General features: G+C 43.2%; 2 non-coding genes across 2 annotated transcripts; both read left to right on the top strand.

Moving 5' to 3' along the window:
* Positions 1-893: 893 nt before the first annotated feature.
* TRNAS-CGA lies at positions 894-975 on the top strand. Its single transcript has one exon. It is a non-coding gene; the product is annotated as a tRNA-Ser (tRNA).
* Positions 976-2,645: 1,670 nt separating this feature from the next.
* TRNAR-ACG lies at positions 2,646-2,718 on the top strand. Its single transcript has one exon. It is a non-coding gene; the product is annotated as a tRNA-Arg (tRNA).
* Positions 2,719-14,878: the final 12,160 nt, after the last annotated feature.

Raw genomic sequence — 14,878 nt, 5'->3', positions numbered from 1 at the left:
GTTTCGACATGTTGGCCAGGCTGGTCTCGAACTCCTGACCTCAGGTGATCCCCCCCCCCCCCCCCCCGCTCGGCCTCCAAAATGCTGGGATTACAGGCTTGGGCCACTGCATCTGGCTGAAATAGTGATTTAGAATAAGAGGATTGGGAGTGGACTAATCTAATCGCGTATGGTACAATTTGCCTGGTAGCCTTGAGGACCTACTTGAGATTTATTGTCATGAATTTAAAGTGAGATCTGTCAAGTGATTGTATGTTTTTCTTCCGCAATGTTTAGCTGCCCTGGTTGTGGCTTTGCCAAAGGAGTACAAAGTGGGAGAGGCAGGGAAATTGACAGTGTAGCAATTGAACAACTGAACTTTCACATGCAAAACAGTGAACCTAGACACAGACTTTACACCCTTCACAAATATTAACTCAAAATGGATCATAGCCCTAAATGTAAAATGCAAAACTGCTAAACTAAAATATAACAGGAGAAAGCCTAGATGAAAATGGATATGGCAATGATATTTTATTTTATTTTATTACTCAATTAGAAAATTTTATTGAAACAATGTGAGTGACTCTAATATGTGCTGGGTAAGGAGAGAAGAAAAAGCACGAACAGGAGGGAGGAACAGGAAACAGACAATTGAGTCTCCGGGGATTTGTTCCAGCAACAAAAGCAGCCACTAAACACCAAACAAGTTTCCGATGCATAAAGAGTCAGATAATAAGTAAAGATTAAGACACTATTATGTCTCCCAGGAGCTTCTTGTCGAAAGAGAAAGACAAATATATAAAAAGTGACAAACACAAACATGGAGGCATTAACCTGCTGTGGGAACCTTAACGAGTGAGAAAGTCAAAGAGCCTAACACGACTTTCTAAGAGACAAAGCTGCTTCCCGAGGCTGTGATGGCCGAGTGGTTAAGGCGTTGGACTCGAAATCCAATGGGGATTCCCCGCGCAGGTTCAAATCCTGCTCACAGCGTCGCTGTTTTCTGCTTGGAATTTGCTACTTTCATCATTCCCCGACCCCCCCCCAGGAGTTAGCGTTCCTGAGGATGGAAATGGAAAGCTGTGAGTGCTATCACTGTGGCTTTTACAGCACGCGCACACTTGTGGAAATGTACATTAAGAAGTACGTTACTCGGGAGTCTGAGGCAAGAGAATCGCTTGAACCTGGGAGGCGAAGGTTGTAGTGAGCTGAGGTCGCGCCACTGCACTCCAGACTGGACGATAGAGTGAGACTGTCTCAAAGAAAAATAACATTTTGGTTGTCTTACGTCTAATCATAATGGCACAGACAAGACAGGTGCAACGTTGAAAATATAAGGAATATAATTGCCCTTTTAGGTTAATAGTATGACAGCTTTCTTAAAGCACTCTCAGGCAGCAATCTTTACTTCGTATTTGTCCTGACCTCACAGCTGGTGGGAGCCAAAAAATTTAGGATGATAACAATCTATTATATGTATTAGTTGCTCTTCAAAGCATTTTGTATCAACGAGGAAACAGAGGCACAAAGAGGATACATTTTGGTTAATGACTACCTTCTTAAACTCATACGAAACTTCGTCTCCTTATAAGCACTTCGCCATTTTCCACTACTTTGCCTACTTTGAATAGCTATGCAAGTAAAGTTCCTTGTTTCTAAGTTTCCATGTCAAATGTGATTCTGAAAAATGTGTACTTTCCTGAATTCTTGCCTCCTTGTTAAATTTGAGTGTCTTCATCTGCTACTTTGAGTAGCAGTACCGTTTTACAATAAACTTCTCCCTAGTGAGTGGGTACTTGTTTTTTCCTTTTGGATAAGAAGAGGACAAAACTATGACTAATGCCTCCAGAAATGTATTACAAAGCACTTTACTTTTTGCAGTATCTAAATTTAAAATAATACAGATTGCTCATTACTAATCCACATACATCATTAGTGCCCTATGTAAGTATATTAAAAATGAAGTTCAGGCCAGGCTCGGGGGCTCACGCCTGTAATCCCAGCACTTTGGGAGGCCGAGGCTGGCGGATCACCTGAGGTAGGAAGTTCAAGATCAGCCTGACCAACATGGAGAAACCCCGTCCCTACAAAAAATACAAAATTAGCCGGGCATGGTGGCACATGCCTGTAATCCCAGCTACTTGGTAGGCTGAGGCAGGGGAATCGCTTGAACCCAGGAGGCGGAGGTTGCGGTGAGCCGAGATCGCGCCACTGCACTCCAGCCTGGGCAACAAGAGCCAAACTCCGACTCAAAAAAAAAAAAAAAAAAAAAAAAAAAAAAAAAAAAAAAAAGAAAGAAAGAAAGAAAGAAATTCAGGCAAAAGCAACTGATTGGCCTGAAAAATAAATTACAAAAAGCTCAAAAGTAGGCACACACATAAAAGGGAAGATAGAAACACTAATAATGCTTTGAAGACATTCATCAGGCACATATAGAATGTTTCAAAGGTGAAAATTGGTCATTATTTTCAGTAAAGACACTTTATGTGAATGTCTATTATGCCAACGAACCACAAAAGAAAACATGCTTTCCTAGAATCAGTGTGGTTTTGGGGTTTTAATCGCTACCTAAATAAAGATACAATCTATTTTTTTTTCTGGCCCCAATAGTATAACACAACATAATTATGAAAAGAGTAACAGCGAAAACGAGTCACGGGTACGGGCCAGTGGCGCAATGGATAACGCGTCTGACTACGGATCAGAAGATTCTAGGTTCGACTCCTGGCTGGCTCGCTTATTCCTACCTTTTTCCTTCTTCAAAGCCGTATTAACAATCCTGTTCTGAATGTCCTTTTCCAGAGTGGTGCTGTTACTTGAATGTGAAAGAGACAAGCGTCGAAGGAGCCAACCTACAAGATTTTGTTTCTACCTTTCATCTCTTTCTCAACTTGAGAAGGGAGAAAGGAGAAAAAAACCGTTAGAAAGCTTAAAAATCAAAGAAGCTTAAAAAAATTTTTTTCCACTTAAATCTTCTTCATCAGTGTTTTTTTTTTTTTTTTTTTTTCCATTGGGAGAAGTCCACACTCCTGGCCTCTCTGAGGCACAGCTCTTTCCCTGGGCATGACTGTTGTCAAAAAGAAAGGGGACATCTGAAGAAACGTTGAATCCATAAAGGCAGGGCTGTGGGGGATGCGGGATGCAAGCTGCTCCTTGCGTCAGTTGGGCTCCCTACACAGAGCTCAACTGTGAAGTCGGTGGACCCAACTCAGCCTTAACATCGCCCCCATCCACCACTCCCGCCACGAGCCTCTTACCCGCCTCCCAGGTCCCCACCACTTTTCCTCCGCCCTGAAATCCTCAAGAAATAGAAGACAGGAGAATCGGCAGGGACAGAGATAGACAGACAGATGATAGATAGATAGATAGATAGATAGATAGATAGATAGATAGATAGATAGATAGACAGACATCCCAGAAGATGAGTGTGGAAGGTGGCAGCTTTGGGGCGGTATCTGAACAGATGGACCTCCTTTCTCAGCGACGAGGAAGATGGTGGAGGAGAGAGAGGCTGGGAGGCAACCAGAGTCAAGCGGGGGAAAATTCCTCAAACTAAACCAAAAGAGCATCTTAATATGTGGCTCGGTTTCCGAACGTATAGCTTGGATCTTCGCTCTGCATCTCAGGTGAGTTTACTAAAGTTACTTACCAGTGTGCGCTGTCAGGAGCATTGCGGGTAAACAAATGGAACCACAAACCCGGTAGTCCAGGTGTGTTGGGCTGTGGACAGGTCGAATGGAGAATTGGCGATTTTTAAAACACCGCATTCACTTCCGTGCTCTTTAAGCTAAAGGGGAGAAATTTTCCGTGAAAGCCAGTGGCAACCTCACGTGAAGTGGACATTTATTTGCCTTGGAAACTGCCTGGGATCAGAAAAAAAGAACGAAGCACAGCTGTTACGGGAAACAAAACCTCGCATCTTGCTGCTATTAGTACCGCACTCTCACCAAGTCACTGGCCACTCCGAGCCTGCTTGCCTTTCCCTACCGAAACTCGTTTAAAGCGTCAAAATAATATTGTCTCCCTTTGAATATTGAGAATAAAAAAAATTGAAAAAAGTGTATATTGCTTCCTAATGTTTCACTAAAACTAAGCAGGCAATTGTCATACCTCTTCTTAAATTTCCCATTCCCTAAAACACACCCATCTAGCTGCCACACTACCCCAACCCTATTTTACACAGGGTTGTAAATGCTTACATCTTTTCTGTTGTTCTTTGTTTTGGGACGGAGTTTCGCTCTTGTTGCCCAGGCTGGAGAAATATGGCGCGGTCTCAGCTCACCGCAACCTACGCCTCCCGGGCTCAAGTAATTCTCCTGCCTCAGGCTCCCGAGTAGCTGGGATTATAGGCATGAGCCCAGCTTATTGAGTTTTTAATAGAGACGGGGTTTCACCCTGTTGGTCAGGCAGGTCTCCAACTCCTAAACTCAAATGGTCCCCCCCCCCCCCGCCTTGGCCTCCCAAAGTGCTGGGATTACAGGTACCAGCCCCGCGACCGGCCTGTTCTTTATTTTTTACAATAAAGGGAAACGGAAGTAAATAGCCTATCGCTGGATGAGTAAGACAGCAGCTTATTCAGCGGTTATTCGAGAGGCTTGAGTTAAAACGTCGCCACCACAGTAAGCACCAGTGGCCTGTATGGGGATAAAACCGGCGACCTTGGCGTTATTAGCACCACGCTCTAATCAACTGAGCTAACCGGCCACATGGTTATTGTTAAGTTTTGAGGGAAGACATATATAAATTGATTGACATTTTTGTTTTTCTAAATAAAACAGCTTCTTTTTTCTTACTCCTTTCAAAAGAGACCTTTAAGACTATATTCACAGACTTTAGCAAGGAAGTCCAAACTATTTTAACTCTGAGCCAGACTAGAAAATCCGCGGAGAATCCACGGAGAAATTTTTGACAGACGATATGGAAAACGCACTGTAATAGGATTTTCAACGGTGAGTGAAGGGAACCTCCTCTTTTCATTTTATTTTTGTTGTTGTTAGACAGCAATTTTTTTTTTTTTAACAGCACTGCTCCTTGCGGGGTATGGCTAATTCAAAGGCAGTACGCCCAGAGTAGGCAGCTGTCTCTTTTTAGAGGCACGTCAGTGTACTGGATCGCAAGTTGCAAACTTTCCTTTAGTGACTTGTAACTTAAGGACCTATTATTTTCAAGTTGGTTCAAGACAACGCCGCCGAAAGGAAGGCGAATGGGGTTGAGGGAAGGAGTCACGCCTTCTCGGTGTCTCTGAAGTCACAAACGTAAGCATTGATGTCATCGGGGAAGATATCCAGGGATGGAAACTGAGGTAGCCCAGCAGTACCGGAATCCCATAGTAAACCTGGTACGTTTTTTGAGGGTGGTAGAAAAGGGCTACAGAGGTTTGCAGAAGGGCAAGATTGTGGTGGCACTCTACTAGGTATTAAGTCTCATTTAACAGCACTTGTGTGTCACTCAAATTCCAACTTGGGAACCGAAGGATTTCAGCCCGAGTTGGAGAGGCCAGAATAAGTGACATGCGCTCTTTCATCCTTGGTCAGGCTACTGGTTTTACCACCTGGATACAAGTTGAAAGAAACCTCCTGCAGCGTCAGGAACTATCTCTCTACATGTGCCTGGAGTTTCCTTTGTGTTTTTGGAACTTTCAAGAACTAATAAACTTTTAACGAATATATTAGCAGTTAAATGAATCAATAAGTAACGATTTTGTTGATTCTAAAACTGACGCTGGCGCGAGGAAGAAGTGTTGGAATTCTAGTGTTACTCTTAATGTATTCAACGGTTACAGATCGAAGTACCACCAGGTGCTTCGATGTTTTATTCTTCTAGTCCTCAAGAGCTTTTATCCTAGGTGTCAAGAACTGAGGCTTCTACTTGCTCAAAGATAACCTGAAAGGAAACTCTCTGATACAGTTCCTGCAGTCACACATCCTCTTCACCCGTCCCAAAGAATTACATTCTGGCTTTTGAGGATCCCTCTTGCACATTCCGACTGGTGTTTATAGACCTCCAAAGTTCACATGTAAAGCCACAGCAAAGGAATGAACTTGTTATGTATGACATCAACACCGGAAAGATTACCCTTTTTTCCTCCTTCGGACAAATGGGAGCTAATCTTCTAGCATTCCTGTACTCTGTTCTGAGACTTATTGGCGGGCAGAGCTCTTCCTGCTGTCCTGACTCTGACAGCACCAGCCTGGGTACTCGCTCTTTCTTTTGTAACCAAAAGCAAATACTGTTGGAGAAAATCTGCACCTGGGACTAGAGAAATCACATTTTTTTTGCTAGTAACACCTAAGATTTAAATCTGTTCTCCTCACCCCACCCCCACCTTCAATTGTGTTTCCCGGTACAGGGAAGGTCCCAGATCCAAAAATCGTATTATTCTTTACTTTCTTTAAATGAAATACTATGTGTTAACGTTACCAGCAGTGATTCCAGACAAAAACAAGAGTTCAATACAAGGTTTTCTGTCCTTCCTTAACCGTAAACATGGTATAAAATAATGATCAAATCTCCCTTGATCTTATATCCTAACTATCCCATATCCTCCTCAGAGACTATCGAATTTCTTACTTTCTTATCTTCCCTAAAATAATCTATGCATAATCAAGCATATCATTACTATCTTCACCTACATTATTGGCAACACAGGGGAACATCTGTCACAAGTGTCTTGTAAGATATATATATATTTTTTTTTCTTCCTTTCTCTCTCTCTTTTTTTTTTTTTTTTTTTTTTTTTTTTTTTAGACAGAGTGTCTCTCTGTCGCCCAGGCTGGAGTGCAGTGGCGCGATCTCGGCTCACTGCAGCCTCCGCCTCCTGGGCTCAAGTGATTCTTCTGCCTCAGCCTTCCCAAGTAGCGGAGATTACAGGCGCGCACCACCACACCCGGCTAATTTTTGTATTTTTAGTAGAGAAGGGGTTTCACCATGTTGTCCAGGCTTCTGTCGAACCCCTGACCTCAGGTGATCCGGCCGCCTCAGCCTTCCAAAGTGCTGGGATTGCCGGTATGAGCTACCGATCTTGGCTTGTAAGATAATTTCAAATTATTTATGTCATATTTCAGATTAGGTTATTTTAATTATCTAAGACTGCCTCAGGAAAAATACTTACTACTTTTTTTTTTTTAAATCTAAGACTGCCTCAGGAAAAACACTGAATCAATACTAACTATATCTACATATATATATTTTTAAAGAAATGTGGGTGACCTCGCCATGTTGCCCAGGCTGGCCTTGAAGCCATAGACCCAAGTGATCCTCTCACCTCAGTCTCCCAAGTATCTGAGGACACTGTGCTTCAGCACCTGCCACTGTGCCCAGCTCATTTATTTTACAATGTGAATATATATATATATGCATGCACATGTGTGTGTGTGTGTGTATATAATCACATATAACCTTAGTATTACTAAAATTCAGGTTATTTTTAATATGTCATCTCTTGCTTCTCTGCACAGTAAAAATGACTAGTCATGCACTGGGACTGTCCCTGCAACTGAAAACAATTAAAATACTGTATAAAACAAGCAAAACTTCTAAAAAAAATTCAAAGTGCTGATAATAATTTAAGAATTTCACAGACCAAATTCTGAGTGAAAGTAGAAACAGGGAGTTAAGCATAGAATTGGAAGTGCTTGGCCAGGCTTGATGACTCACGCCTGTAATCCCAGCACTTTGGGAGGCCGAGGCGGGCGGATCACCTAAGGTCAATAGCTTGAGACAAGCCTGGCCAACATGGCGAAAACCCATCTCTACTAAAAAAATACAAAAATTAGCCTGGGGTGGCGGCCGGCGCCTGTAATCCCAGCTACTTGGGAGGCTGAGGCGGGAGAATCGCTTGAACCCGGGAGGGGGAGGTTGCAGTCAGTCGAGATCCAGCCACTGCACTCCAAACTGGGCGACAGAGTGAGACTCTGTCTAAAAAACAACAAAAAAAAGTGCTTATGCCCTGATTTTTATGTGTTTCATAATATCATAACATGTGAGTGCGGCCGGGCACGATGGCTCACGCCTGTAATCTCAACACTTTGGGAGGCCGAGGTGAGTGGATCACCAGGTCAGGTGACCGAGACCATCCCTAGCCAACATGGTGAAACCCCGTCTCTACTAAAAATACAAAAAAATCTCTTGAACCCAGCAGACAGAGGTTGCAGTTAGCCGAGATCGCGCCACTTCACTCTAACCTTGGCGACAGAGTGAGACTCCGACTCAAAAACAAACAAAAAAACATGTAAGTACACACTGAATGAGGTACTGAATAAGCTTGCTTTCTTCCCCTCAACGAATTACTAATATCTGTGGAGGAGTTCAAGTTTATGGGCGTGGAACTGCGTTTTGTGAAATGACTTACAAGAGCCCTTTTCATTATAACGGCAAATGCACGTATTCCTTATCATACAAATTAAATGTCAATATGGACGTACATATTGGTAGATGGCTGACATTTGGTGCGGGGCCAGAATTACACAGTTAACGTGGCCAAGCGTTAATTTAGCAGGGTCGACATGTACAAAAGAGTCCTGAAATGGCTGCCGAAACCCAGGATTGAACCAGAAGCCTGTAGATATTCAGTCTAAAGCTCTCCCAACTGAGCTATTTCAACCATTGGTAAGGAAGAATTTTTTTTTTAATTTTTTTGGTCAGTTGGTTTCAAAATCGCCCTTCGTGAACACCCTCCTAGTTTCCTTTCTGGGTGCTATATTTCACAGAAAGTAAAACATACATAGTTCCTTAGGATATTAATTGGATGGGCATAGGGATTTGGTGATTCAAAACTTCCTGCTGAAATGAGATGCTTCCTAGAATTGAAGACACCAGTAGACACCACCATCTAGGATAATTTCTTTTCTTTTTTTCAAGACAGTTTTGCTCTTGTTGCCCAGGCTGGAGTGCAATGGTGCAATCTCGGCTCACCGCAACCTCTGCCTTCCCGGTTCAAGCGATTCTCCTGCCTCAGCCTCCCAAGTAGCTGAGATTACAGGCATGTGCCACTACGCCCAGTTAATTTTTTTTTTTTTTTTAAATACAGATGGGGTTTCTCCATGTTGGTCAGGCTGGTCTGGAACTCCTGACCTCAGGTGATCCGCCCGCCTAGGTCTCCCAAAGTGCTGGGATTACAGGCGTGAGCCACCACGCCCGGCCGGAAGTATTGAGTTTTAGGAAAAATGAAGGATTAGGTGCATATATTTACTTAATATACATTTCTTTTTGGCCGATTCTACATAAGGCTAAACACACTAATCTAGGAATAATAATTATTTCTGAGAAAGGGAGTGGTATTGCAGGTGAGAGGAGATATTTTTGCTGTTTTTCCTGTATTGTGTAGAATATTTATATTCAGAAAGTAGCCATTATTTGGATAATTAAAAGAATAATAATTTAGCACATACTACATTAAAAATACATGAGATAGTCGAAGTTGACAAACCTTACCTCCTACATAATGTAAAACTTTATACTATTTAGTTATTGACAAAGCCAAACACAAACTTTCTTTTTTTATTTTTTATTTTTTTGAGACGGAGTTCACTCTCTCTCTCTCAGTCTGGAGTGCAGTGGCACGATCTCGGCTCACTGCAAGCTCTGCCTCTCAGGTTCATGCCATTCTCCTACCTCAGCCTCCCGAGTAGCTGGGACTACAGGCACCTGCCACCACGCCCAGCTAATTTTTTTGTATTTTTAGTAGAGACGGGGTTTCACCGTGTTAGCCAGGATGGTCTCGATCTCCTGACCTCATGATCCGCCTGCCTCGGCCTCCCAAAGTGCTGGGATTACAGGCGTGAGCCACCGCACCCGGCAGCAAATCTTCCCCTTTTGCCTGAACCTGCTGATAGGCAGACCGTTTCCATTTATCTCAGTTCTCTGTTTCATGAGTGATTAGCTAAGATTAGAACTGTTTGTCTCTGTGTTGGGGGTCTCCAAGACTCACTCCTAGGTTCAATAATTGGCTAGAAGGACTCACAGAACTCAGCATATAATCACCCTCACAAGTAATTCCAAATGTAAATAACCTCACCTATAACTTTTGAGGTTATATTTTTACCTCACCTTCCTCCATCTATTTGTACCACACCTTCCCCAACTCCCTGGCAACCACTGATCTTTTTTACTAACTACCTCTCTTTATAAAAGTCTAAGCAAAACCAGCCTGCAGAGTACACACCGCTCTTCAGATAAAGAGTGCTCTCCCAGTTGTAATAACCAAAGACAGAAATCAACCTCCTCACTTACCCAGTCTGGTCTTTGTATTAGTGCTGTGAGTCGCAAAGGAATGAAAGCCTCCCTCAGACACCCATCTTCTTCACTCAGGCACTAAATCCTTTTTAGCTTGTTCTGGTCCTTCCCTGACTGGCAACTTGGGGATTTCACAGTGAGGCCAGCTCCTGATCCCTGAGTTAAAGTCATCTGTCTGTGGTAGCACAGTAAGGGTTTGATTTTGATTCTTTGAGAGCTCCCTTTGGTTTTCTTGGTGGCTTTTGTTTAACTTGGTATTATGGATAACTCTAAATCCACCCCTCAACCCCTTTCAAAAACCCTCATGCTTTTCACTGTGATAACAATTCAGTTAATTACCTCACACTTTGCTACTGTGATAACAATTCAGTTAATTATCTTTAAAAATGGCAGAATTTAACTATTAGGAGTAGCTCTTCTAATTCCTTGATAATTCAAGATAATTGAAGTCCGTGTTTTTAAACAGCGAAGGTCATTTACAATTATGTTACCCCCTATCCGCCTATGCTTACCTTTTTTTTTTTTTTTTTGAGATGGAGTCTTGCTTTGTTGGCTAAGCTGGAGTGCAGTGGTGCAATCTCAGCTTACTGCAGCCTCCGCCTCCCAGGTTCAAGCAATTCTCCTGCCTCCGCCTCCCAGGTAGCTGGGATTACAGGCACCCACAACCACACCTGGCTAATTTTTTGTATTTTTATAGAGATGGGGTTTTGCCATGTTGGCAAGGCTGGTCTCAAACTCCTGACCTCAGGTGATCAGCCTGCGTTGGCCTCCCAAAGTGCTGAGATTACAGACGTGAGCCACTGCACCTGGCCACCTTTTTTCTTTTTTTTCTTTTTCTTTTCTTTTCTTTTCACTACAGCTGCTAGCACCTCTAAGAAATTGTGTTTACTTTATTATTATTATTATTCTTTTCCTTTCTTGAGACAGGGTGTCTCTCTGTTGCCGGAGCTGAAGTGTAGCTCACTGCAACTTTGAACTCTTGGGCTCAAGGAATCCTCCCACCTCAACCTCTTGAGTGGCTGGGACTACAGATGTGTTATTAACATTAACATCTTGCATTCATGTGGTACGTTGGTTGCAATTTTTTTTTTTTTTTTTTGAGACGGAGTCTCACTCTGTCGCCGGGGCTGGAGTGCAGTGGCCAGATCTCAGCTCACTGCAAGCTCCGCCTTCTGGGTTCACGCCATTCTCCTGCCTCAGCCTCCCGAGTAGCTGGGACTACAGGCGCCCGCCACCTCGCCCGGGTAGTTTTTTGTATTTTTTAGTAGAGACGGGGTTTCACAGTGTTAGCCAGGATGGTCTTGATCTCCTGACCTAGTGATCCGCCCGTCTCGGCCTCCCAAAGTGCTGGGATTACAGGCTTGAGCCACCGCGCCCGGCCTGGTTGCAATTAATGAATCAATATTAATACAATATCAACCAGGCGCAGTGGCTCATTCCTGTAATCCCAGCATGTTGGGAGGCCGAGGAGGGCTGAGTTTGAGACCAGCCTGGCCAACATGGAGGAACCCCGTCTCTATTAAAAATACAAAAACTAGCTGGGCGTGGTGGCTGGTGCCTATAATCCCAGCTACTCGGGAGGCTGAGGCACGAGAATTGCTTCAACCCGGGAGGCAGAGGTTGCAGTGAGCTGAGATCATGCCACTGCACTCCAGCCTGGGCAACAGAGCAAGACTCTGTCTTGAAAATAAAAGACAAAAAAACAAACAAACAAAATATGCATGTAAAGTTCCTCTATGTCTTTTAATGACTTTGTAGCTGATTTATTTTTGTCACTGAACAGTATTTCATTGTATAGATATACCACAGCTTGTTCATCTATTCACCTATTGAAGGACAGCTTGGTTGCTTCCAAGTTTTGAAAATTATGAATAAAGTTGTTATAAACACTCATGTGCAGGTTTTTTTGTGGACTTAAGTCCTTTAATTCTTTGGGTAAGTATTAAGGAGTGCAATTGCTGAATTTTATGGTAAAAGTATATTTAGCTTTTTAAGAAAATGCCAAATTGTCTTTCAAAGAGGTGGTGCCATTTTGCATTTCCACCAGCAATGAATGAGAGTTGGTGACGCTACACATCCTCACCAGCATTTGGTATTGTCAGTGTTCTGGATTTTGGCCATTTTAATAGGTATGTTGTGTTATCTCATTTTTTAAAATTTGAATCTCCCTGAACATATACTGTGGAGCATCTTTTCATATGCATATTAATCATCTATATATCTTCTTTGGTGAAGTGACTGTTAAGGTCTTTGGCCATTTTTTCATGGGATTGAGTTCTTACTGATGAGTTTTAAGAGCTCTTTGTGTATTTTGAATAACAGTACTTTATCTGATATGTCTTTTGCTTGTATTTTCTCCCAGTCTGCATTTTCTCCCAGTCTGCAGCTTGTATTTTCATTGTCTTGGTGTTATAGTATTTTTGATCACTAGTAGGTCTTTTTGGTTCGTTCTAAGAATTTCCATATCTCTGCTTACATTGCCCATGTGTTCTTGTATGCTGTCATCTTATTCTTAGTATCTTTTTTTTTTTTTTTTTTTTTTTTTTTTTTTTTTGAGACGGAGTCTCGCTCTGTCACCCAGGCTGGAGTGCAGTGGCCGGATCTCAGCTCACTGCAAGCTCCGCCTCCCGGGTTCACGCCATTCTCCTGCCTCAGCCTCCCGAGTAGCTGGGACTACAGGCGCCCGTCACCACGCCCGGCTAGGTTTTTGTATTTTTTTAGTAGAGACGGGGTTTCACCACGTTAGCCAGGATGGTCTCGATCTCCTGACCTCGTGATCCGCCCGTCTCGGCCTCCCAAAGTGCTGGGATTACAGGCTTGAGCCACCGCGCCCGGCTAGTATCTTAATCAGTTGTTTCAAATTCCTGTTCTGAGAATTTCAACATCCCTGTCATATCTGAGTCTGGTTCTGATGCTTGCTCTCTCTCTTTAAACTGTGTATTTTGTCTTTTTTTTTTTTTAAATGTCTTGTTATTTTTTTCTTGATAGCAGGACATGCTGTACCGGGTAAAATGAGCTGCTGCAAGCAGGCCTTTAGTAATGTGGTGACAAAATGTGGAGGGAGAAAAGCATTCTGTAGTCTCACAAGTAGGTCTCAGTCTGTTAGTGAGCTTGTGTCTCTGGACTGTGAGCTTTAAACATGCTTTTTAGGTTTTTTCCCACTTTCAGTGGTACTGGATGGCTAAAGTGAGCTGGAGTTGTTATTTCCCTTCCCGTAGATCCATCGGGCTCTTGATAAAACCCCAGCAGGTTAGATTGAGATTAAATGGTTTCTCCTGAGTGCAGACCATGTTAAGAAGAACAGAATGGGCCTGGCGCAGTGGCTCACGCCTGTAATCCCAGCACTTTGGGAGGCCAGGCAGGTGGATCACCTGAGATCAGGAGTTCAAGACCAGCTTGGCCAACATGGCGAAACCCCGTCTCTACTAAAAATACAAAAATTTAGCCGGGCGTGGTGGCAGTTGCCTGTGATCCCAGCTGCTCAGGAGGCTGAGGCAGAAAGAACTGCTTAAAACCCAGGAGGTGGAGGTTGCAGTGAGCTGAGATCGTGCCGCTGCACACCAGCCTGGGTGACAGAGCGAGACTCCGTCTCAAAAAAAAAAAAAAAGAAGAACAGAATGCTCTGGCCTGTTGCAAACTGCTTCTTGCCCCACCCGCTACCAGAGGGGATTTTTCTCCTTCATTGTGAGAACTTGGTTGAGCCCCTGACATAAAGTTCACAAATTTATAGCTGGAGAGTTTTCCTTGAGATTTGTCCACAGAAAGCCTCGAGCAGTTTCTTAATTACAGCTCAGGTGTCCCTGCTCCAGCACTGATTCACATGGAGGATTTTGCTCTTTGGGTTTCTGGTCTGGTAAGTTGTGGTACTCTGTATTTGCCTTTCTGTCTCTCCAGTTTTGAGGGCAGTGGTTTGCCCTGTGACCTCACACGAAGTATGGAAAACCTTAAGCCATGAGTGTGGATTTTCCTGTTTTTAGTTCCAGCGTGGTTTTATCGTTGTTTTTCTTTCACTATTTAGTTCCTGTGAACCATCAGGTCTTCTTAAGCTGTAATTCTGAAATTATAATAGGTTAACAAGGAGTTACAAAGAAAGTAGAGAACTCCCCTGTACCCTTAACTCAGTTTCCTACAAAGATTACTTCTTCTTCTTTTTTTTTTTTTTTTTGAGACGGAATCTCGCTCTGTCGCCCAGGAGGGAGTCCAGTGGCGTGATCTTGGCTCACTGCAACCTCCGCCTCTTGGGTTCAAGCAATTCTCCTGCCTCAGGCTCCAGAGTAGCTGGGATTATGGTCACCCACCACCACGTGCGGCTAATTTTTGTATTTTTAGTAGAGACAAGGTTTCACCATGTCGGCCTAGCTAGTCTTGAATTCCTGACCTCAGATGATCCACCCATCTCAGCCTCCCAAAGTGCTAGGATTACAGGGGTGAGTCACCCAATGTGCTGGCCCAACGGTTACTTCTTATATAACACAATATCAAACACAGGAATTTGACATTAGTATGACATGTGTGTATGGTTCTAGATAATTTTTATCATGTGTAGATTTGTGTAGCTACACTGGAAACCAGACACAAAACAATTCCAGCACCACAAAGATCTCACTGTGAATGCCAGCCCTTAATTAGTCATACCCACTTACCTCTTCTCTTGACAAAAATT

Source organism: Rhinopithecus roxellana, chromosome 4 (genome assembly GCF_007565055.1).
Source record: "Rhinopithecus roxellana isolate Shanxi Qingling chromosome 4, ASM756505v1, whole genome shotgun sequence".
In the NCBI taxonomy this organism is placed as follows: domain Eukaryota; kingdom Metazoa; phylum Chordata; class Mammalia; order Primates; family Cercopithecidae; genus Rhinopithecus; species Rhinopithecus roxellana.
Note: the sequence above shows the minus strand (reverse complement) of the source record. Positions and strands in the feature narration are given on the sequence as shown.